Source organism: Monodelphis domestica, chromosome 6 (genome assembly GCF_027887165.1).
Source record: "Monodelphis domestica isolate mMonDom1 chromosome 6, mMonDom1.pri, whole genome shotgun sequence".
In the NCBI taxonomy this organism is placed as follows: Eukaryota; Metazoa; Chordata; class Mammalia; order Didelphimorphia; family Didelphidae; genus Monodelphis; species Monodelphis domestica.
Genome location: NC_077232.1, coordinates 282,874,987 through 282,900,305, shown reverse-complemented (window position 1 = coordinate 282,900,305; position 25,319 = coordinate 282,874,987). Strand labels below are relative to the sequence as shown.

The 25,319-nt window shown below is 36.0% G+C and overlaps 1 protein-coding gene across 3 annotated transcripts in view; it reads right to left on the bottom strand.

Moving 5' to 3' along the window:
- Nucleotides 1–25,319, bottom strand: part of BMPR1B (bone morphogenetic protein receptor type 1B) — a 519,978-nt gene that overhangs the window by 427,504 nt on the left and 67,155 nt on the right. The window lies entirely within an intron of this gene.

The following is a 25,319-nucleotide window of genomic DNA, read 5'->3' as shown; positions in this document are numbered from 1 at the left end:
CATGCATTTATAAAATTAAGTAAAACACGATTCTGTTAAAGAATCATAGAAGACGTAATGCAAATGATGTTAAAATCCAGGATGTGACTTGGTGCCAAATAAGTGGTATGGCTAATAAGTGCCATGAGTTCAGAGAAGGGAAGAGATCCTTAGATTATATGGATAATAAATTAATTCACTGAAATATGATAGAATAAAGGGAACTACTTCACCGTTCAGGATAAAAGACATTTGCTAAGAATAATAGCAGCTACTTCCCCCCAAACTAAATTCAAATTCCATTGAACTCTCATGGTTTGGTTTGAAATGCATCACATCTGGGTTAGGCTAAAGGATAATCCATTGAAGAAGTAAATCAGAAATATGTTTTTTAGTCATGGAGCTTTAAGAAATTGATGTTATCCATACAAGAAGAAGGAAAAAAAGCAGTAAAAAACAGCTGCTGGGAAGAGTTCAAATAATGTGATTTATCAGATCTCTCTGGGAACTAGTGCATGGACCAGTTGAACAAAGCTTTATTTTCAGCTTTTCATAGGCTAATTCCTTAATATTGGGAACTCTGATATGTTCTCTGGTAGGGATTATAACTTTCATGGGACACAAGAAAAAAGTTATCTGCTTTTTTGGCAATATTGATGAAGGTTCTAATGTTTACTGTGCTTACTGGAGTTAGAGCTCTGACAGGCATCGTCACATTACAGGCATGAGAGAAGTTTTAACTCCTGCAAAATTAGCAAATATGAAACTTATGAGCCTGCATTAGAAATAGAGATATCAAAAAGAACAGTTAAATACTAACTGGTAGAAGTTTACCAAAATAACTATTCATTTATCTGTTATAACGGAAACCAGAATAACTAAAGAAATGTGAATTCTTTCCCACCAAACCCTCTATTATTATAAAAACAGTTTTCTGGCTCAGAATGCTCTATGTGAAGTCCATAGGTAGAAGATCCCTAATGTGAAGAGAAACTTTGTCCTATCAGATAATGACATCTAGAGAAAATGTCAGTTTTGATTATATTAAGACTTTTATTTTTTTTTTAATATATTTTATTTGATCATTTCCAAGCATTATTCGTTAAAGACATAGATCATTTTCTTTTCCTCCCCCCCCACCCCCCATAGCCGACGCGTAAGTCCACTGGGCATTAGATGTTTTCTTGATTTGAACCCATTGCTTTGTTGATAGTATTTGCATTAGAGTGTTCATTTAAAGTCTATCCTCTGTCATGTCCCCTCAACCTCTGTATTCAGGCAGTTGCTTTTTCTCGGTGTTTCCACTCCCATAGTTTATCCTTTGCTTATGAATGGTGTTTTTTTTCTCCTGGATCCCTGAAAGTTGTTCAGGGACATTACACCGCCCCTAATGGAGAAGTCCATTACGTTCGATTATACCACAGTGTATTAGTCTCTGTGTACAATGTTCTCCTGGTTCTGCTCCTCTCGCTCTGCATCACTTCCTGGAGGTTGTTCCAGTCTCCATGGAACTTCTCCACTTTATTATTCCTTTGAGCACAATAGTATTCCATCACCAACATATACCACAGTTTGTTCAGCCATTCCCCAATTGATGGGCATCCCCTCGTTTTCCAGTTTTGGGCCACCACAAAGAGCGCAGCTATGAATATTTTTGTACAAGTCTTTGTGTCCATTATCTCTTTGGGGTACAGACCCAGCAGTGCTATGGCTGGGTCAAAGGGTAGATATTCTTTTGTCGCCCTTTGGGCATAGTTCCAAATTGCCCTCCAGAATGGTTGGATCAGTTCACAACTCCACCAGCAATGAATTAATGTCCCTACTTTGCCACATCCCCTCCAGCATTCATTACTTTCCTTTGCTGTTATGTTAGCCAATCTGCTAGGTGTGAGGTGATACCTCAGAGTTGTTTTGATTTGCATCTCTCTGATTATAAGAGATGTAGAACACTTCTTCATGTGCTTGTTAATAGTTTTGATTTCTTTATCTGAGAACTGCCTATCCATTTCCCTTGCCCATTTATCAATTGGAGAATGGCTTGATTTTTTGTACAATTGATTTAGCTCATTATAAATATGAGTAATTAAACCTTTGTCAGAGGTTTCTATGAAGATTTTTTCCCAATTTGTTGTTTCCCTTCTGATTTTAGTTATATTGGTTTTGTTTGTTATATTAAGACTTTTATAAGATGTAAACATTTCCAAAATTTTGGTATCATTATACTTATATACAAACTTACAATGTTATCTTTTTTGCCCTTCTTTCTTAGAGGTATTGTTCTATTAAGAAACAGGTAAATCTCAAGCTTGCATTTATTTTATTTGCAACTAATTTCTTTGTACCTACACATAGGGAAATCCCTTCTGCCCAAAGAATGTTGTATGCAAAAACAAAAACAAAAAAAACCCCAACAACAACAACCCACCAAAAAAACAGCATTAAAAACCCGATCAAACCAATTTATGATTTGCAAAGAAGGTGGCAGGAGTAAATCACCTCTTGAAGTTCATTCCAGTTCTAATCAATGATCTAATAACTTTTAATTTGATCCTGGGCAGTGTGCAAAATGACAGTGGGAAAACAATGGGTAAAATATCCATTGCCCTGTGGGAAACTCGTAGAGAGCTTCTTTAAGCAAGACTAGGATGGACTCATAGTATGATGCTCTAGCTTGATGGATGCTATGGCCCCCATGGTATGGAAATTTCCACTGAGTGTGGCAAAGAACAAGCCATTCATGCCTTCCCATCTTGTGTAATTCTCATTCCTTTCCTTTCATGAATCCTTCAAAGAGACATGGCAAGGCTAACAAGCTTTTAGAGTTTACCAAGTTCTAGGCACTAGGGACACAAATATAAGCAATAAAAAGGCAATCTGTGTCCTCAAGAAACATTTTATTCTAGTGGGGGGGGTACACAACACACAAAAGAGAGTTGAAAAGCTGGGAGCTTGGGGAGGAGGTGAGGAAGAGGTACCCAAGCAAAGGAATGGTGTCAAAATCTGGAAAATGAGAAGCAATGGTAAGAGGGAAATAAAGGTGTTCATCAATTTAGTTGCTGCTGATGTTCAATTGTTTGCAACCCTACCTGCATTCTACGAGGCTTTCTAGGCAGACACTGGAGCATTTTGCCATTTCCTTCTCCAGTGGTTTAAGGTAAACTGAAGTTAAATGACTTGCTCAAGGTCAAACAGCTAAAAAAAAAAGAGTCATAGGCTGAATTTAAATTCAGGTCTTCTGGAGCCCAGACGCAGAGCATTATCCACTAGCCCACCTAGCTGCTTCTAAGGCAAAGTGAGGTTAAGCAATTTGCTCAAGGTCATACAACTAGTAAGTGTCTGAGGCTGGATTTAAACTCAGCTCTTTCTGAATGTAGGTCCAGGACTCTACCCACTTAGCCATCTAGCTACCCTGCCTGGATCCTTCTACAAAATGGTGGTCCTCCTCCCCAGAGGGAACTACCAATGACAGCACAGTATTGCAGGGACAGTAGGTGAACATAGGGCAGGACCTGGGGTCAGGAAGACTGGAATTCAAGTTTGGACTTTGAAGCTTATTGTCTATGTGATCCTGGACATTTAATTTCCCTCAGTCTCAGGTTCTTCAGACACAAAATGGAGAAGACAACACCTACACCTTACAGGACTATTGTGATGATAAAATGAGGTACTATGCAAAATACAAAGTATTATATAAATTCTTAGTATTATATTTTATTGTTCTTATTATTATCATCATCATCAACATCATGATTTTTAATATTATTACTCTTATTTTCTTGACTGGGAAGAGTACAGTAGGGGATAGATCTTTCAGGGTGAAGAGACTGCAGATGCAAAAGGAAGTTCCAGTGTGAGAAGTCAAGGTATGTTGGCAAATTCCCTGGGCCTCTAACCAAAATGGAGGTCACCCAGGAGAAAATTACTAAAGGCAGAAGGGACTTAGCAGAGTGGAGGGGTGTTCTTAGATGAGAATACTGCCAAGGAAGATGGATGGTTCTTATAGTACCTTGAGTGTATCAATTTACCTCATGGGCTTTTCAACTATTGCCACACTTTCTCACTACATGACTATTTTACCTCCATTTCTAATCAGGAATGGCATTTAACCATGTTTATGTTGTATCATGGTAATAGTCTGTTGTCTGTTGCCATTATCACGCACCTTTCCATTGCTCCAAATTTTGATTTACCTATAATCACGGCATCCAATCATTTGCATATTTATAGTATGATTCAGAAAATAATTAAAAGTGATTGTTTTTAGGGGGCAGCTGGGTGGCTCAGTGGATTGAGAGTCAGGCCTAGAGATGGAAGGTCCTAGGTTCAAATCTGGACTCAGCCACTTCCCAGCTGTGTGACCCTGGGCAAGTCACTTAACCCCCATTGCCTAGTCCTTACCACTCTTTTACCTTGGAACCAATACACAGTATTGACTCCACGATGGAAGGTAAGGGTTTTTTTTTAAGTGATTGTTTTTATAGCATAGAATCTCCAGAGGCATTTTTCCAAAGATAAGAAGTTATGGGAAATAAATTGATAAATAAGACTAAGATATTCCCAAATAGAGACAAAGGATATGAATGGTAAGATTATAAAAAAAAGGAAAAAAAAAGAAATACAAGCTATCTATAGCTACATGGGGAAAATGCTTCTAATAACTAATTATTCAAGAAAAGAAATTTAAAGCAATTCTATAGTTCCACCTCATAACCATCAAATTGGTAATGATGACAAATAAGAAAATGGCAATTTTTTAAAAGAATTTAAGTTTATTTAATTAATTAATTTAGAATATTTTTTCCATGGCTACATGAATCATGTTCTTTCCCTCCCCTCTCCTTCACCCCTTCCCATAGCCAACGAACAATTCCACTGGGTTTTACATGTATCATTAATCAAGACCTATTTCCATATTATTAATATTTGCACCAGGGTGGTAGTTTAGAATCTACATCCCTAATCATATCCCCATTGAACCATGTGATCAAGCAATTGTTTTCCTTCTCTGTTTTTACTCCCACAGTTCCTTCTCTGAATGTGGATAGCATCTTTCTCCTAAATCCCTCAGAATTGTCCTGGATCATTGCATTGCTGCTAGTATTGAAGTGCACTGTGTTTGATTGTACCACAGTATATCGGTCTCTGTGTACAATGTTCTCCTGACTCTGCTCCTTTCGCTATGCTTCACTTCCTGGAGGTCATTACAATTCACATGGAATTCCTCCACTTTATTATTCCTTTGAGCACAATAGTATTCCATCACCAACATATGCCACAATTTGTTCAGCCATTCTCCAATTGAAGATCATCCCCTCATTTTCCAATTTTTGGCCACTACAAAGAATGCAGCTATGAATATTCTTGTACATGTCTTTTTCCTTGTTATCTCTTTGGGGTACAAACCAGCAGTGCTATGGCTGGATCAAAGGGCAGACAGTCTTTTATCGCCCTTTGGGCATAGTTTGAAACTGCCCTCCAGGATGGTTGGATCAATTCACAACACCAGCAATGCATTAATGTCCTAATTTTGCCACATGCCCTCCAACAGAAAATGGCAATTGTTGAAAAAAGGTCCATGGAAACATGTACTTTAATGGTGCTGGGAATTTCTCAAACCATTCTAGAAAGTAATTTTGAATCATACTCCAGGCTTTTTGATTTTGTGGTCTCACTACTAGGCCTATAACCCAAAGAGATGCTCCCAAGAAAAAGGATCCTTAAGGACAAAAACATTTATAGCTACCCTCTTCATAATACTGCCAAACTAGAAACTAAGGGGGTGCTCCAGGTATTAGGGAATGGATACACAAATTGTGGTATTTTGAATGTTATGGAATATCATTTTGTCATTAAGAAATGTTGAAGTTGGACAACATCAGAAGAAATTGGGAAGGTCTTTGTAGATCAAGAGTGGAGTGAAAAGAATTAAATAAACAGTTTATACAATGATATCATTACATAGAAAAACAGCTTGTGAAGATTTTAGAATCTGATTGATTACAATGGAAAACCATGAAGCCAAAGGAATGAAGGTGCAACCGATCTCTTGACAAATATGCTATGGGATTTAAATAGCGGAATGAGGCATACATTTTTAGGAATGGTCAAAATGGAATTTGTTTTACTGAACTATGCATATTTTTGTAATTTTTCTTTTTCCCCATTTTTTATTCAATTGAAGAGAGCAGGGCATGTAGGTAATAAATGCATGTAAGTAAATAATTAAAAAAAGAAAAGCTATATGATATAAGCAAACACTTAAAAACAGATTTTTCAAAGTTATGGTTAATATTCCAATGTGATAAAATATGCTTTCATGATGAAAAATTAAAGAATATGTGTCAAAATTTTGTGAATTCAGGGCCAAAATTATTTGAAACAATGACTGTAGCAAAAGGATAGACTGCATATTAAAGGTTTTTTAAGAGATATAAAAAAATCTACTGTATAGGAATGATTATATTTGCTAGTTTAACCTTCCTTTTTGTCCTTATATTTTTCTTAGTAAGTTGATAGAAGACAGAGCTACAGAGGCAACTGAGTCCCTCACTACTTTTATAAGCTGTCTCTTTGGATTTCATGCTTATTTACCAAAGAACCTCTATGTCGTTCAATTCTATATTACAATCTAAAACAAATCGAAATGAAATACTTTTTTATGGCAATCCCTCTATTCTTGGAGTAAAAATATTGTTTTTAAGCTAGACAGGTTGTATGTTTATGTTAAAAGACACAATGAGAAGATTTGAGAAACTAAAGAACTGGAAAAATCTTTAAATGGTTCATTCTCAATAACTTTTAAAAAGTTTCTCATTTTTGCTTTAAGGACTTACAACAAGTAATGAACCACTTAGTTGTAGAACTAACCCTGGGCAAGCCCCTTTACCCCAATTGCCTAGCCTTGACCATTCTTCTGCCTTGGAATCTATACTTAGTATTGATTTCAAGACTGACAGTAAGGGAGAGAGAGAAAGAGATGAAGAAGGAAGCAAGGAAGGAAGGAAAAAGGAAGGAAGGAAGGAAAGAAAGATGGGAGGAAGGAAGGAAAGAAAAGAAAGGAAGGAGGGAAGGAAAGGAGGAAGGAGGGAAGGAAGGAAGGAGGGAAGGAAGGAAGGAAGGAGGGAAGGAAGGAAGGAAGGAGGGAAGGAAGGAAGGAGGGAAGGAAGGAGGGAAAGAAGGAAGGAAGGAAGGAAGGAGGGAAGGAGGGAAGGAAAGAGGGAAGGAAGGAGAAAACTGAGGCAAATAGTGACAACTTCAAGCCTATCTATATCCAAAGCTGTGAAACTGTGAAAAGAGGAATTATATGCCCATTTACAATTGAAGAAACTGAGGTAAATGGAAGTCTTCCCCAGAGTCACACAGCTAGTGTGTGTGTGTAAGGTCTTTCTGACTCTAGGCTCCTTACTCTTCCCCAGGAGCTACCAATTGTCTCTGTAGTTGCCTTAAAAAGTAAGTACAGAAGGAAGCTTGTTAAGCTGTTTTATCAAACATGACCAACTGTCTAAAACATGTTATGGCACCAGAATCCAAAAGGCTTGAAAACTAATTGCATATGGACAGTGAATAGAGAGGATGACTCAAAGTTGCAAATACAAATGCCTTAAAGAACGGCACAAGCTCAACAAGCACAAGCACCTCACATCCTGGGAACTCTCTATCTATATTCCTCATAACATATATATGGCTGGCCTCAGGCATTCAGTAAATCTGTTCAAAGTTTAGGGTATAATATAGATCAATTACCATTATCCATAACAGTGTAAGCCTGGGTCCTTGGCCTCATTCTTTAAAGGAGTACTAATGAGAGCAGTTGAATGACATTGGATGTTTGGTCTTAAAAATGGAAGTCATAAAGAGATACATAACTCTCTAAAAATATTAAAGTAATCATAATATAAAAATAATAAAATGGTTTAATTAGAAATACTCATCAAATATCTCTTTGGCCCTCTCATTTCTGCTAATATATTCAATATAATTCCTAACTTTATTTCATTAATGAATTTGATAAGAATTCCATTAATACTTTTATCTGATTCACCCATATAAATATCAAATAATATTAAGTTACATCAGTACTTTCTATATCATTTAGGAGAGGTTCATTCATAATACTATAGGCTTTGCTAGAAATCTGGGAGACCCACTTTTCTTCCTTCTCCCTATCTTCCCCTTCATACACTCTGTGCAGGAACTATTACATTTTATTTGTCTTTAGTTCCTACTTGTATTTGCACAGACCTTCTATCATACCTGGAATGTATTTCTTCATTACATTCACCTCTCATTCATTGCTTCCCTTCATCTTTCATCCTTTGCTCCCATTAAAACTCAGCTCATTTCATTTCTTCCTTGACACCTTTCCCAGCTGTTGATGTAACCTGCTTAATGAACCCCCTGAAATTATTCTGATATATATATATGTAAAGATATCTAAAAATATATTTATTGAATAAACAAATACACATTGAAGTCTATGTTGCTTCCTCCAAAAGAATGTAGCTCAAAAAAGCTCCTTGACAGCAGAGGTTGCTTTAGTTTTGTTTGAATCTCTAATGTCTAATACAAATGTATGTTCTTAATAAATGTTCGGTGATTGATATCGTAGGTTGGGATCACATATAGGCTAGACCACTAACATGGTCCTGATTATTCTAGTAACTAATTTCTCTGTGTGGTACATGAGAACACGGATACTCTAGTCAAAGGACTTGGGTTCAAATTCCATCTCATACATTTTATCTGTGTGACCCTGGGCAAATAATTTAATTTTCCTTAGCTTCAGTTTTCTTAACTATAAAATTATAGTTAGACTAGATAGTACTTGAAGTTATTTCAAACTCAAGATCTATGATATTATGATCTCATGAAATCATATCATAATAAATCATTTCAATTTCAAATAACAGGGCATTCCTCCTCTTACCTCCCTCTGTCTTCATTCTTCCTATTAAACCTGTCCTTCCTTTCAAACCAGAAATCACTAAAGTAATCTTATTTTTTTAAACCCTTACTTTCCATCTTAGAATCATTACTGTGTTTTGGTTCCTTGACAGGAGAGTGGTCAGGGCTAGGCAATAGGGGTTAAGTGATTTACCCAGGGTCACACAGAAATCCTCCTTGGAAGGTGGAGTGGGAGAAGTGTCTATGGTCACATTTGAACCCAGGACCTCCTCCTGTCTGTAGACCTAGCTCTCAATCCATTGAGCTATCTAGCTTTCCTTTAAAGTAATGTTCTTAAAAATAATAAATAAATGAATAAAATTTAAAAATAAAATAAAATAAAATAAAATCACTTATTACCTTGGTTTTTATAGAAAAAAATAATATTCTTGATGAAAATATCTGTCCATGTCATTATCCTACTTCCAAAACTTCCTTCTTCCCTACTGATTGAAAAACAAACAGCCTAGTGTATAAGGTCCTCAAAAATACTTCCCTCCATCTTAAATTTCCAGCTTTATTTCATGTTACTTCCCATTCACAAACTCTCCATTCCAACCAAACTAAATCTCAAAACTGGATAATTGCAATAAAAGGAAAATCAGTAGCCATCACCTCTAACCCATCCTTAGTGAGTCCTCCCTGTCACATATTCAGCAGTCAGTCAGTTTTTGTTTGTAGACCAGCAGGAAAGAGAAACACTGCTTTTCAAAGTAATCCATTCTACTTAGATATAGTTTTAAGAAAGTTTATTAATATGTTTTATATGTATATATGTATAACCCAAATTGAATTGCTTGCCAGCTCTTGGAGGGAGGAGGGAAAAAAGAAGGGAGATAATTTGGATCATATAACTTCAGAAACCTTTTTATGAAAATTTATTATTAAAACAAAAAATTAAATTAAGAAGTTTTGCCTTATGGAACAGTGCCTAGGGTTGGAGGTGTTTAATTGGGCAGAAAACTAGCTGCTCCTTCTTAGATAGCCCCCACTTTTGTAGTTTGGAGGCTATTATTTTGCCCTTGGGTGTACCTTTGCCTTAGTCAACACCTCTGAACTGGCCTGGAGAGAACATGAAGAGGAATAAAACATCCTGAAGCAAATGATTAGAGAAACATCCTTTTGCTTACTAAGCCTCTTTTGCCCTAAATCCTGTTTTAACTGTATGGTCCCTAGGAAGCATCATGAAATCCAAACTCATTTGGCTTGCGCTTTTCCTCTGCTTTGGGAGGAGTTAAAAAAACAGCCCAGAAACCCTGGAAGCTCTGGTCAGCTATTCTTCCCATTCCTCAAGACAGTTCAGCAGGGAGGTCAAGCTCTCTGTCCCTCTGACAATTTCTGAACCTTGACCAGCCACTCTTTCCCTGTTCTCTGGGCTTCCTTTCACCATAATGAAACATACAAATCTGGAACAGGTAGAAGACTTCTTTTTATTTGGCTGGCAGTCAAAACTAATTAAACAGAAAAACACATTTTGCTTTAAAGAACAAAGACAAGCTTTGGAATAGGAACTCCTCCTGCTTGGAAGGTGGGTAGTGAAAGAAGGTGAAAAAGGTGAAATGGAAAATAACATCCTAGATCAGTGATGGTGAACCTTTTAGAGATGGAATGCCCAACCCCCCAGATCACATGCCATGCCCCTCCCCTCATTGAGTGTTGAGTGTGCCCTGCCCCCCTCCCTTACCCTTACCAGACAGGGGAGGGAGAAAATATTCCCACTGGGCTGCTGGTGGGTGAAATGAAGAATGTCCTCGGCAAGTGTAGAGAGGGGGAGAGGAGTGGCCTGTGAGCCACCTGCCTTACTTTCTGTGCTGCTGGGTGGAGGGGTGGGGGGTGTGAAAAAATGTTGTTAGACACAATGGAGGAAGAGGGAAGGGAGCAGCTCCACCAGAGTCCCTCTGCCTTTCTACTAATGAAGGGGGGAGGAGGGTGGTTGAGTGCCCACAGAGAGCACTCTGAGTGTCATCTTTGGCACCTGTCCAATTAGTTCACCATCACTGTGCTAGATCATCCTTTTCCTCTCTCCTCCCAGGCCCTGTGGAAGCATTCTGAGCTTTACCCTCCCCTCCCCCAACTATTGTGGCAGCAACCACAGAGACTTCTCTTCTAGTACCAGCACTATCTTTCTGTGTTTTTTTTTAACCCTTACCTTCCATCTTAGAATCAATACTTGCTGGGGGCCATCAGTCCACAACACCTCGACAGAGTCACATCTCGCCAAGGACCTGTGGTCTCCCCAGCTACCACCATGGACTGATGGCCCCCAGCAAATACTGTTTATTGGTTCCAAGGCAGAAGATTGGTAAAAGCTAGGCAATGAGGATTAAGTGACTTGCCCAGGGTCACACAGCTAGAAAGTGTCTGAGGCTACATTTGAACCCAAAGACCTCCTTGTATTTAGGCCTGGCTCTCAATCCACTGACCCACCTGCCCGCTCCCTTACAACTCATCTTTTTAAAGACTACCAGTCCCTCTCTTTTCAATGGGTAATGAAATGCCACCAAATTTTGTTCTAACCAGTTCTCACTTCATCATCAATGTGCCATTTTTCTTTTTCTTTTTTTGCCCTTTATATTGAACGAGAGAAGTGCCAAGAGCTATAATCTCTGTCTAAATTTACTTCTCTACAAATTTCCCTCTGGCCATGTCTAGTTTCTCTGATTTTTTGTTCATTTTCTGTGTATTTGCATCCATTGTCTGCCACCCATTAATATAAAGCATTTTTTTCTAAATTCGAGTTAATGAATCAATCTTTCACTTTGGTAATTAGTTAAGTTGTCACCTTTCTTTGTGAAATCTCTTCTTGTTGAACTTAAGTTTGAATATGTAACATAAGTTTACCATGCTCTGAGGCACCACTGTCCTGACTGGTAATTCCTTCACCAAGACCATTATTTCAGACACGTCCAGCCATATTTCACTTCACTCCTACTTTCCAATCATCTTCTCCATTGTCAACTACCTTACCACCACAAAAGTATCTCCACATTCTCAGCCTTCTTTCAGTTCTTGAACTAAGATCTAATTAACTCTGCTACTCTTCCTGGAATATTTATTCCCACAGCCTCACTTATCATCTTTTATTTTTTAAAAACCCTAACCTTCTCTCTTAACATCAATACTAACCATCTGATGGGGGGGGGGGGAAAGCTTGTACTTATAAAACTTCTCTGTTGATACTGCAAAGTTTTTATGTGCAGACCATATTTCAAGAACTTCCCCCAAAATTCTAGGAATTCTTCTATTTTCATACAGAAACCGAAAACATGTACTAAATAACCTTCATGACTATTCACATTTCCAAAGATAACTCAAAAAATAGTCTTACTAGAATATATCTAGAATAACTCAAACACATGACTGCAAAATAGAAAATGCCCAGATTCACAGAGGACAGAAAGAATATTTTTTATCTTCAAAAATAACTTAAGAACATGAAAACTACTATAGTTAAGAATTTGAATATTAATACCAGATCACTCATGCATATCAGTTGCTTGTTTGAAGCTATTAAACTTAGCAAGTGACTTACCCATGGTCATGCAGCTTCAGTGGGTCAGAAGCAGGACATGAACCCAGGTACTCCTGGCTCCAATGTCTATCCTCCTCCACTACCCCATATAGCCTCTATACTGGTAAGGGAATTCCTAACACGGGGAAATACCCTACACCAAGCAAACCAGAGATCCCATTCCTAACTCACAAAGAACTGTGTATATGTGAGTATAAAATGTGTGTATATGTACACATTCATATTTTGAGATTAATGTATATATATATATATATATATATATATATATATATATATACCATGTGGCTATATAATAGTTATTTAAAATATATACATATTCACCCTACAAATTTTGTATAAAACATATATGCATGCATGTATATGTTTATGTGTATATTGTTGTATGAAATATATGTATATATGTATACATGAGTGTATTAAAATATATACCCACATATTAGACATATCACACCTACTTCTGAAATGTAGGTTTGCTCAGGAACACAATGAAAATATAAGAAAAATTGACCAACATATCACTACATTTCAAAAGCGCATATCCCCTTTTTACCTTTCTTCATACACAATGGAAGAGAGAGGAATAGTTGTTTGCTAATGGTGTGGAACTTTCTGTACTGGATTATCAGTCATCCAGAAGATATAAAATACACCTATTCCTTGAACCATTTTATTGGTTTTGGTTCATATGGTTCTAAACTCAGAGAACTTTATACTCTCCACCCAGACTTAATCTCTGGGCAAAAAGGAGTTTAATTCAGCCAAACGTAAAATGAGAACTTGATGCAGCTTCATGAGCAAGTTAGATTTAGGTTGTAGTTTCTTTTGGCATGACAACAGAATGTATATATACAGAAATGTCAGTGACTGTATCAAAAAGGTTATCTTGGGAAAAATACCAGGAAGTTTTATCTTTGAAATATAATTTTAAGTAGAAAAAAAAAGGGTTCAGAAAAAATAACTGTCTCTCAACTCATTTGTCTTTACAAATCCAAAGAGCACAGTTTAAATATGTTTTTGTCTCCCGTGAAATAGGCACAAAAAAACCAAGAAATGGGACCAAGGTGGAGGCTGGGGGAAAACATTGACTGATGCACCTGAAGGAGTGGAAGAGATGAATAAATGAAATATAAAAGAGGAAGAAAGGAAATTAGAAAAATAGGAAAGAGATGTATATCAGTACAATATTCCCAAGCTGGAAACCAATCACTGTCACAAAACAAATCATTACTTGCAAAGTTCCTCTAGGTTGTCTAGATTACAATGTACATTGACTTTTAAAGACTTCCTTCAGGCCATTGCCTAAAGGCAATCACCTGTGATGCTTACCTGTGGGCAACAAACTTGGGTCTCAGGTGCAGTAAAAGTCAGTCAACCTGTCTGAACTTAGGTAGGTTCAGTCTTGATTTACTATGGGGGAAAAACTGGGAAGCTCCATTATTTGACCAAGATATTAAATATACTATTTTAAAAATTTATTCACTTTTCCAAAACCCCAAAAATATTTAATAAAAATGAGCTGAGTATGAAAAATTCAAAAATATACTTATGCCCATATCTCAGATGTCATAGGTAAATGATAATAGCTAATATTAAATACTAGTATTATTCCCTGCCTTCATTTAGGAAATCTAAGGCAACTCTTTACTACTAAAGCAATATCAAAAACAATATCAAAGCACTGCTTTCAATGCTTTCAAATGCTCCAGAACAATCTCCATTTAAAATATTCTTCTGCTCTGTTCTCTCAAAACCACCTAAATGGTATAAAACAAATAGTTGGACAAGTGATACCTGAATGGATTAATCAAAAAGCTTAAGATAAAAATACACTCATCAAAAGATTAAGAGCCACATAAAATAGTAAAACATAGGCTGAAATCATTAGATTATTCATTTAAAAATTCACATAGCTTCTATTTTTATATATTTCTAGACTTGTATACATACTTAAGATGGAAGCTTTCTATCAAGACAGGAAGTGCTGTCAAAAAAAAAAGAGTTGAGTGAATATGTGAATATGAAGTGACTATAAGAGAAGTAACTTGGTGTCTTGAAGGGAGCAATAGTTTTGGAATAAAGAGAAGGGCATTGAAGTCCTGCATCTGATCCACACTGGCTGTGTGACTCAAGAGTAAATCTTTTCACCTCATAATGTCCCAGACAACTCCAACATCGAGCAACAGCAACCAATGCTAAATATGCATTGGCCAATGGAGTTTCCTCATTGGGAATTTCCTATACCAATCAAATAATAGATCCATACCCTCCTCTCCCACCAAAAATATGGTGAATCTTTCCAATGTTTTGTCTGTGAGTGATGCCAAGTTTAACTTTTCAAATTTATTTAATTATAAATTTTCATTTTTTCCACTAAAATGAGCATAAAGGACACATGTTTTTGTGATACTTTGCACATAAAAAGTCCAAAATCTGGAAGAAAAAATGCTTTGTCAGAACAAGTAACTTGATTTTTGGTCTGGAAAATATGAACACTATGTCAGAGAATAGTCAAGTTGGAAGTGACTTCAGAGGACATCTGCTACAATCAGTACCTGAACAGTAATACACTCTATTATATTCCTGAAAACTACTTCAAATACTTTTTTTTGGCTTTAAGATCTCTAAATAATAATAATAATAATAATAATAATTGTCATTATTGTTACTATATAGCATTTTAAAGTTTGTAAAGAGCTTTACATCTGTTAATTCATATAATTCTCCATAGAGAAAAATTGTTCCTTTATTGGATGTAAAGTGCTTGGAAACTGAGTGAAGTTGCAATGGCAGAAGAAGGGGGCTGGAGAAGCATTAAATAGGAGCAACTCTTAAGAGGGGAAAGGTGAATTCTCTTCAGGGATAAGGCAGAGAAGGAGAGGAAAAGGGAAACAGTAGGAAGGAATGGGGACAGGATGGAGCCTGGACTCACTCAAAGGGAAGAAAGGGGCGTAAGCCAGCATAAGAGGGATCAAGAGAGGAGCTTCCTGGGAATTCCCCAAAATTCATATTGATACCTGGGTTAGGAGTTTGAATTTGTCTTATGATGGTCTAGAGTCATTTGACCACAATTAAGATGTCTTGACTAGCCAAAAAATAAACTATTTTAAAATTAAGAAATACTGTCTCATGTGAATTGCAACCACCAAATGATTGATTCTTATTTTTGGTTTTAGATAGATGATTTTTATGATATTTAGAAAGGTGCCTTATGCCCAGACTTTATAGGGGTTTTATCATAAAAATGTTGTATTTTCTCAAAGGCTTTTTCTTCATCTACTGAGATGACCATGTAGTTTTTAATATTTTGATTTTTTATGTTATTATGTTGATTGTTTTGCTAAAGTTGAACCATCTTTGCAGCCCTGGTATAAATTCCACTTGGTCATACAGATTGATTTTTAAAAATAAATAACTGTAGTCTTTTTGGAAGAATTTTATTTAAAATTTTTGACTCAGTGTTCATTAACTACATTGACTATTAATTTTCTTTTTGCATTTTTTCCTTCACTAGTTTAAATATTATTAGAACTATATTTGTCTCATAAAACTTGTAGAGTTCTTTCTCACTTCATAAGAATAATATGTTAAGTACATATATTTAAATGTTCCTTAAGTCTGATGAGGCAGAGCCAAGATGGTGGAGAAAAGGCAGGGATTTGCCTAAACTCTCCCCAATTCTCCTGCAAAAAACTTTAAAATAATGCCTCAAAATGAAATCTGGAGTGGCAAAACCCATAAAAAGACAAAGTGAAACAATTTTCTTACTCAAGATAGCTTAGAAATTTGACAGGAAAGGGCTGTTGCAATGAAGTGAAAGTGAAGCATAGTCCAGTGTAGGCAATACCCTAGCAAGACCCAGGCCTTGGGGGCAAGTGAATCAGTAATAGTGGAAATAGCCCGCAGATGGCAAGAGGCTCAGACAACTAATCCGAAGGTGGTTATATAGCTCCCTTTGCTAGCACTGGGTGCAGGATTCCGTTGCTTTGCCCATTCTTGAATCTAGTTTACAATTCCTAGATGAGGAAGAACAATGGTACATAAAAGCTTATAGCCACAGAGGAGCCAGAACCTTGGTCACAATTCCAAAGGAGTAAAGAGTATTTGTTGTCACTCACAGACCAGATTACAGACCAGGAGAGTAATAAACACACTTTTCCTTGGATGGTATCACTTTGGAAGAACAAAAAATTTCTAGACCTCCAGAAATTGCTCTGAAAGCAACTACACAAAAAACCTGAAGTTTGGGATAGTGCCTTACACTACTGCAGGAGCAGAACCCAACTTTAAGATTAAAAGTAAAAAAAAAACAAACAAACAGGCAAACAAATGAAGAAGCAACAACAACAAAAAAATAACCTGACCATAGAGTCATTAGAGGGACAGGGAAGATCAAAATGGAAGGTCAGAAAATAAAGTCAAAACTGCTATAATCAAAGAAGGACTCAGAGAAAAATGTAAGCTTACCTTAAATCCAAAATGATTGCTTGGATAAGCTCAAAAAGGATTTTAAAAATCAAATAAGCATTGTATATATCAATAGTATGGAAATAGTTTTTTAAACCTTTACCTTCCATCTTAGAATCAATACTGTGTATTGGTTCTAAGGCAGAAGAGTAGTAAGGGCTAGTCAATGGGGGTTAAGTGACTTTCCCAGGGTCACACAGCTGGAAAGTGTCTGAAGCCACTCAGCTGCCCTCTGGAAATAGGTTTTAATAAATTATACATGGAAAACCCAGTGGAATTGTTCATCAGCTCTGGGAGGGGGCATGGAGGAGGGGAGAGGAAAAGAACATGAATCATGTAACCATGGAAAAATACTAAAAATTAATTAATTAAATAAAAACTTAAATCAAATAAGCAGAGGAAAGGGGACATACACAAGAGATATTACAGAAAAAGAAGTGAAAAATTTGACCATTGAGCAAACAGGGAGGAGTTGAGGAGTCAATGAAGCTGTAAGCAAAAAGATAGTGGTATCTTCAATAGTAATATGAAAGTTTGGAAGAGGAGGGGCATGGGGGAGAATGTAATGAGTTTTATTTTGGATATGTTGAGTTTGTTATGTCAGAAAAGTCTTTTAAAAAAGTAGAAACATGCATCAAATTAAAAAGTTTTTGTACAAACAAAACCAATGTAACCAAAATCAGAAGGGTAGCAACAAAAAAAAAAAAAACCTCTGACAAAGGTTTAGTTACACAAATTTACAAAGAGCTAAATCAATTGTACAAAAAAAATCAAGCCATCTCCAATTGATAAATGGGCAAGGGACATGAACAGGCAGTTCTCAGCCAAAGAATTCAAAACTATTAATAAGCACATGAAAAAGTGTTCTATATCTCTTATAATCAGAGAGATGCAAATCAAAACAACTCTGAGGTATCACCTCACACCTAGCAGATTGGCTAACATAACAGCTATGGAAAGTAATGAATGCTGGAGGGGATGTGGCAAAGTAGGGACACTAATTCATTGCTGGTGGAGTTGTGAATTAATCCAACCATTCTGGAGGGCAATTTGGAACTATGCCCAAAGGGCGATAAAAGACTGTCTGCCCTTTGATCCAGCCATAGCACTGCTGGGCTTGTACCCCAAAGAGATAAGAAGGAAAAAGACTTGTACAAGAATATTCATAGCTGCACTCTTAGTGGTGGCCAAAAATTGGAAAATGAGGGGATGCCCTTCAATTGGGGAATGGCTGAACAAATTGTGGTATATGTTGGTGATGGAATACTATTGTGCTAAAAGGAATAATAAAGTGGAGGAATTCCATGGAGACTGGAACAGCCTCCAGGAAGTGATGCAGAGCAAAAGGAGCAGAACCAGGAAAACATTGTACACAGAGACAGATACATTGTGGTACAATTGAAGGTAATGGACTTCTCCATTAGTGGCAATGCAGTGTCCCTGAACAATCTGCAGGGATCTAAAAAACACTATCCACAAGCAGAAGATAAGCTGTGGGAGTAAAAACACCGACAAAAAGCAGCTGCTTGACTACAGGGGTGGAGGGGATATGACTGAGGAGAGACTCTAAATGAACACTCTAATGCAAATACCAACAACAGGGAAATGGGTTCGAGTCAAGAACACATGTGATACCCAGTGGAATTGCGCGTGGGTTATGGGAGAGGTGGGGGAAGGGGGGAGGGAAGAAAAGAAAATGATCTTTGTTTCCAGTGAATAATATTTGGAAATGACCAAATAAAAATTAAAAATTAAAAAAAATTAAAAAAAAGTAGAAACAGTAAATGTAGAGTTTTTTCAAAGAATTTGTCTGAGAAAGTAGAGAGAGACGACAAATGCGAGTAGAAGAATATACTGAGGGTTTTTTAAGACTAGATATTTTGTCATGTCTGTGCACATTAAGGAAGGAACCAAAATAAATGAAAACTAGAGAAAGTTATTCTGAGGGAGATGCTAGAAAAGACATGGGTGGATAAGATCATAGATAGTCTTACTATGAAGGACTACCTTGTCAGTAACAGAAGTGAGGGAGAAAAGAATGGGGGGTGGCAGTAATGTCAAGAGACTGTAAAATATAGAGAAGGGAAGAAGAAAGAGCAAATGGAAAATGGCTTTATTTTCTCTGAAATATAAGATGTTATTGAGCTGAGAGGATAGGGGGAAGGATAGTGTGCAAGGCTTGAAGAGAGGACAAAGATTAAAACAGCTGCCACGGTGAGTTGGATATAGAAGTAATTAGGGAGGAATAAAAGGACTGCCTTACAGGTAGAATATGGAATTTTTTTTAGATTATATCAATTTGTAGACAAATGAGTAATTAAGGGCTCAAGTTTATCCGTGCAAGATATGAACAGAGGTGGAATGAGGGCATAAGGAATTCAAGAGAAGATGATCGTGTGTGCACGCGCGCGCACGCGCGCACACACACACACACACACACACACACAGAACTGGTTAACTAAAGAGTCAAGACTGGATAATGGAGCCAAATATGCCAGCATAGGGACTATGGCCTGAGAAATTAGTGAGGGTTAGAGGAATTAGAGCTCATAGTGAAAAAAAAGAATAGACTTCAGAGGGATATGGCAGAGGAAGAGAGTTTATGATCAGATAAAAGCAGCTGATAAATTTCTAGGATCAGATAAAAGGATTTCTTTATTATAGAAGTAGAATACTGTGGGTTATTGGGAAGATCAAGGATTTCCCTACCCCTGAATGAAGCTATGGTGGAATCTAAAGAGTATGTCATAGGGGTTGAAAGAGGAAATGGGAAGTATGAGTATTTAAGGGAATACCAATATTAACTTCCCTTAGTACAATTTTAGATGTGTTGAAATGGAAGAAAAACTATGAGAAAGATACTGGATTAATTGAGAAAGAAGAAAAAATTATCTGGGACCCAGCAGATTATGGTTACTAGGATCTTAATTGGGTAATAAATTTGAATAGAATATATCTCCAAGAGGAGAGGGATGGGGTAAAAAAAATCTACAAGAAGTGATTCAGATGAAGAATTCGGGATGGGCTTCCAAGGATGTTTGTCTTGGAGGTATGAAAAAAGTATTGCATCAGAATAGATATAACAACCAGGACCATAAGACTGTTTTGAGGTGCCCACATCTTTCTGAGCACTAAAATATGTCATGAGCATGAGAGAGAAAGATCTGAGGCATGATAAGAGTAGGGTTTAGAATTGGCATAAGATAACAAGAAATAGTGGTTAGCAGAGGGAGATTTATTCTTAGACAATAAGGGATTCAGAATCAATGGGAATGGCAGTTTGCTAAATTTTGAGCAATAAGTCTCAGATATGATGAATCTCAATGAATGGAACCATATGAGCAAAATACTCTGGATCTCAGCACCATGGGCAGGGGTATCTGTACTACCTCAGAGGGCCATCAAGTGGCTTCACTTTACTTCACAGGAGCAGTCATAATACAGTTGTAACTGTACTAGTCATTGTACATTTTCCTTGTTCTGCTTACCACTCTGTAACTTTGTTCATCTATCTTACCATGCTTCTCTATATTCTTCATATCCATCATTCTTGTGGCACAGTAATATTCCTGTACATTCATTTACCACAATTTGTGAACTGACAACTGGCCATTTATGCCAGGTTTTTCCTATCATGAAGTAATGCTACTATAAATATTTTGATATATATATGGGATCTTTCTTTATTTATATCATTGTCCTATACAATGAGGCCATGGTAGTCATTTTTTAGCATGGCAAATTCTTCTCCAAAATGGTTAAATCACTTAACAACTCTGCCAATATATGAGCATGCCCATTTTTCTAAACCCCCAAAATGAATAGGATAAGAAGACAGAAATTGATTTTCTCATTTTGTCTCATTTTTCATATCTGATTTGTCACCTTTGCCAGTTTTCTTTAAGAAAACTCAAACCTTTGAGTTCTTTTGATGAGCATTTCTGTAATTAGCACATTGGCATTAGCCATCACCTAAAGCCATTTACCTGCAGTTGCCCATCAGTAGGTATATATATGTATGTCTAGATATATGTAATGAGTTTCCAAAAGAATCAAGACACTGAGATACTTAAGTTACGTCTCAAAAGCATACTATGAAAGAAAATTGAAAATATGATATACATGTATTCTGTAGGACATCATACTATCATCCTATAATATAAAAATTAGATTAGCTAGTGAAAAGTCAAAAGGTTTTCCCAGTCTAAAGATTTTTTTTAAACACACTTGAGTATTCCTCATCACACTGAGGAAACAGCTTATCAAGTCAAAGTATCTGACCAGTGACATTTATGCATCTTGAATTTACAAGGTATACAGACATAAACATACATGTTAGCCATATAATATTCAATATTCACAAAAGACAATAGAAATTCAGAAAATATTAATGCATGGCCAATATGATTTCTAGTTGAACATTTTCATGGATATTAGGAATTATTTTTGATAGTTTTGTTACCAAGTAGATGCCAAAAAAGGTCTTTTTTTTATGTGTTCATGGAAACCAACCAATGCACCTTATAAATAACAATATTATTTAAAAAGCCGATTCACTACTATAATCTTTTTGTCATTATACATAAATATTTTAACAAATCTATTACCCCACATTCCTTCTAGAGATATAGCAAGCCATCCATACATGCCTATCTTGTATAACCCTTGTCTATAAATTCACCACAAAGTATCTGCTCATTCGCCTAGAAGTGGTTTTTTTCCCCCTAACATCCATCAATGGTACATATAGAGCATTATGGGTGGCCAGTCATTGGCCCTTGCCACTTAATGCCATAATAATATAAATAGAATATTCAATTATAATCTGAATTAATATTCAGATAATAGAAAATACTGATATAATGCCTTCAAAAATAGCTATTTCATTACTTAATTTGACATTATTTATTTGTAGATATTTTAAGACCAAGTCTCCCTAATTTACCCCAGCTGAAAGTGCTGAAACTATTCATGAGATGCAACTGGCCCAATTTCTAACCTAAGCCAGTTTGCCCCTCCATGGGCAATCTGGTAGCCCACTGCTCTGTTTCTTTATGTACATATATCAACATTTCTTACTAAAACAAAGTTCTTTTCCTGCTTTTTTCAGTATCAAAGTGTTTACCTGCAACAGTGATTAAAGTATTACTTTCTTTAATAGTTCATATGATTTTTTCTTTATATAAAAAGTTTTATGAAATTTTTATTTTATGAATTTTTAATGAATTTTTTCAACATTAAACTACTTCATCTGGCAGGACTGCAGATGATGCAATTTACATAAACCCTGTGAGAACTAAGTGCTAAGAACTAAGAGAGCATGTAGTAAGCATTGATATTTGTTGATTTGAACTGAATATATGAGAAATTAGGAATAAGTACACAGAACAATGCAGAGTATAAAAACATTTACAGAAGTTTCTGATAATAAGCAAAGCTTTCCTTCAAAGAGCTCTGTAATAAACCTGATATTCTCCCAGGGTACAGTTAGCTCAGTGAAAAGTTCAGATGCATCATGAATAAAATGCATCCAAAATTTGACTTTTACTAAACCCAAAATCATGAACTTTCAACAGCTCTGTCATTTCACCACAACTAATCCTGACATGGCAAAAAAATACCCACCCATGCTCTGTCTGTATTATCAAAAATATAAGGGATCAGTCTTACTCAGCAGGATAGATAGTATTATTTATTCTGGAGCTAATTTTTAAAAATTAAATAAAAATATAACATCCTCAGAATTGTTTGTGATCTCATTAGAGCATATAAGTTGAACCTTCTGCAAGATATTTTAAAAGAAAAAAATATTGCCTTAAGAATAAGCCAATTTCTCACATATTTTACCAAAAAAAAAGATCAACTGTACCATAGGACCATTTACAAAATATACAGGATGTATTTATGCTAAACAAGAATATAGCTTTAATCAATGTCTTTGGGAGAAGAAAAAGAATCAATACATATACACTATATGGGCACACATATAGGCATTGGTTTCTTCATTTAAAAAAATCTATCATGCTCCTGAAACACTTCAAAAATAAGTTCATTCATTGCAAATCACTGGATCCTGCGATAGGAAAAAGTTTCCTCTCCACATATTTGCTTGGCATTCTAAGTAGAGGGCAAAATAATCTGTTTCAAGTAGGAAAAGTCTCCAGATTTAGTCCTTTGAATGCCACAGAACATAACTTTACTACAACATCCTAGAATCATATCCTATAACATTTTCTAAAATGCTCACTATGGGGAAAACACAAAGGTACTATTTTAAACATTAAGTATTCCATTTCTAAATAACATATATTAAAACTCTAAGGGACATATGCTGGCATGGCTGTGTACACACTCACACCTATACACCAGCATAGATTGTCTACATTTCAAAGAGCTCTAATAACCTCAAACTAAACCTAGAATTGTTACTGCCCAGAACAGATGTACTGTCACCTTAAAAGGTTATGGATGCGGCATTCTAGCTATTTAAGAATCTTAGTGATTACCCCTGGAAAAAAGAGGGGAAAAATAAACATGTCACTAACATAAATTCAAACTACTGCAGGAAAGCTATATAGAACAATAATCTGCATTCAGTTGCTGTGAAAATCTACAAAATTGTTTTGTAAAGTCCTATGAAGCAGAGAGATACTTTCTCCTAAAAAAAATGTGAACAGCAAGTGCCAAATTCTCTAAGTTAGACAAAATGGTAAAATACAATTATCAATAAAAAGCAATAATCTGATCATGATATTACAATCACCAGTTTCACCAAGTTTTCATAGTTTCAGTATTATGGCAATTGAGAACAAAAGTCTAATAAGGAGGAAAAAGATGAGTAGAGATTATGCCATAGTAAAGGAATCAGTGCTCTAAAGAACCTTGGAATATCTTGTCCAGATGTATCATTTTACACACAATGAAATGAAGACCAAGGAAAGTGAAGAGACCTAACCAAGGTCAACAAATAGTAATTATCAGGATCTAAACTCAGGTCTCCTGATTTTTGCACTGCACTATCAAATCTTCAAATTGTACTCATTTCAAAATTATTTTGGAAATGTAAACAGAGTATTTTTACCTCATTTTCAGATTGCCAATTTTTAAAAATATTTTTATTTTTTACCAATTACAGATAATATCAGATTTTTACACACATTTTCCTAAATTATATGAACAAACTTCTCTCCCTCCCTTCCCTTCTCAGATTGCCAGATATAAAAAAAATGTCATTTCAGTATAAATTCTACCATATACTACTCCAATAACAAGTGTATCGGTAGAAATATAGGATGTTATTTTCATAACACTGTTAACTCATGTCCAAGAATTCTATACACAGAACTAATTCAGTTGCTCTGAAAGATACTTAAAAAGTTGTCTTAAAATGATAGCTCCTTTAGATGAGTAATTCATGTTTAGAAAGTTAAAGACAATATTTTTTCCATAGAACAGGTTGAAATTTCAAAATGTAATCACTAGGGCACCCCCTTCACATGTGAGTGAGCCAGAAAAGCGACACCAACTTCAAGGTATGCTGAGTTAGATCACAGAAAAATTTAGTTCAAACATAAGACGATTAAATTAAAAGCATGAAAAATGAAGTAACAAGAAAAATATTTCCCTTAAGACACACAAAAGCCTTCCACAGATTTATAATACTACTGCTGAGAAAGACCCACCAAGAGAATATAGATTATCGGGGAGTATACATGAAGTATACATATATGTCAGGAATCCATGAAGCCAGGACATAAACATGGAAGGTGCACAGAGAGGACATTTGTGTTCAAGCTACTCATCAAGCCAAAGAAACTCAAAGTCATCATGTCATCATCATATTGCTCTCTACTCAATGCTCTCTCTCTGCTGGGCACCCCCCTCCTGATCACAATATGAAATATACTTTTATAAAATCATCTTTTCTGCATACCTTCATAGGTCTTGTGTTTCCTGAGTTTCTCTCTACTTCTCACGTCAGAGACAAATGCTGGTCATTTTGTCTCTCATCTACTAGGATGCAGTGATGATAAAGTCTCTTCCTGATTAGGTCAAGTTATAAGCCACCACAAACACCTAACATTGCAACCAAACTAGAATGCTCCAATGTTAAGATTGTCATTTTTTAAAAATTAACTGAGTCTGGGGCTAAACCTGATATAGTTCGAAAAGTTTCTACAAGTTTCCATTTAACTTCTCATGGGAATTCCATGTATCCAAAACTTATTTTGTGAGATTTTGCCAAAAAAAACCCTACAAGAATTCTGTGGAAGTTAGGCTTTAAAGATCATTTTATTCTAGGATAATATAACCAAATATGGCAAAGTCATCATCCTTTACCCTATTACATACATGCACATAATAAATATATGTGTGTATAATATATATATGCTTATATATG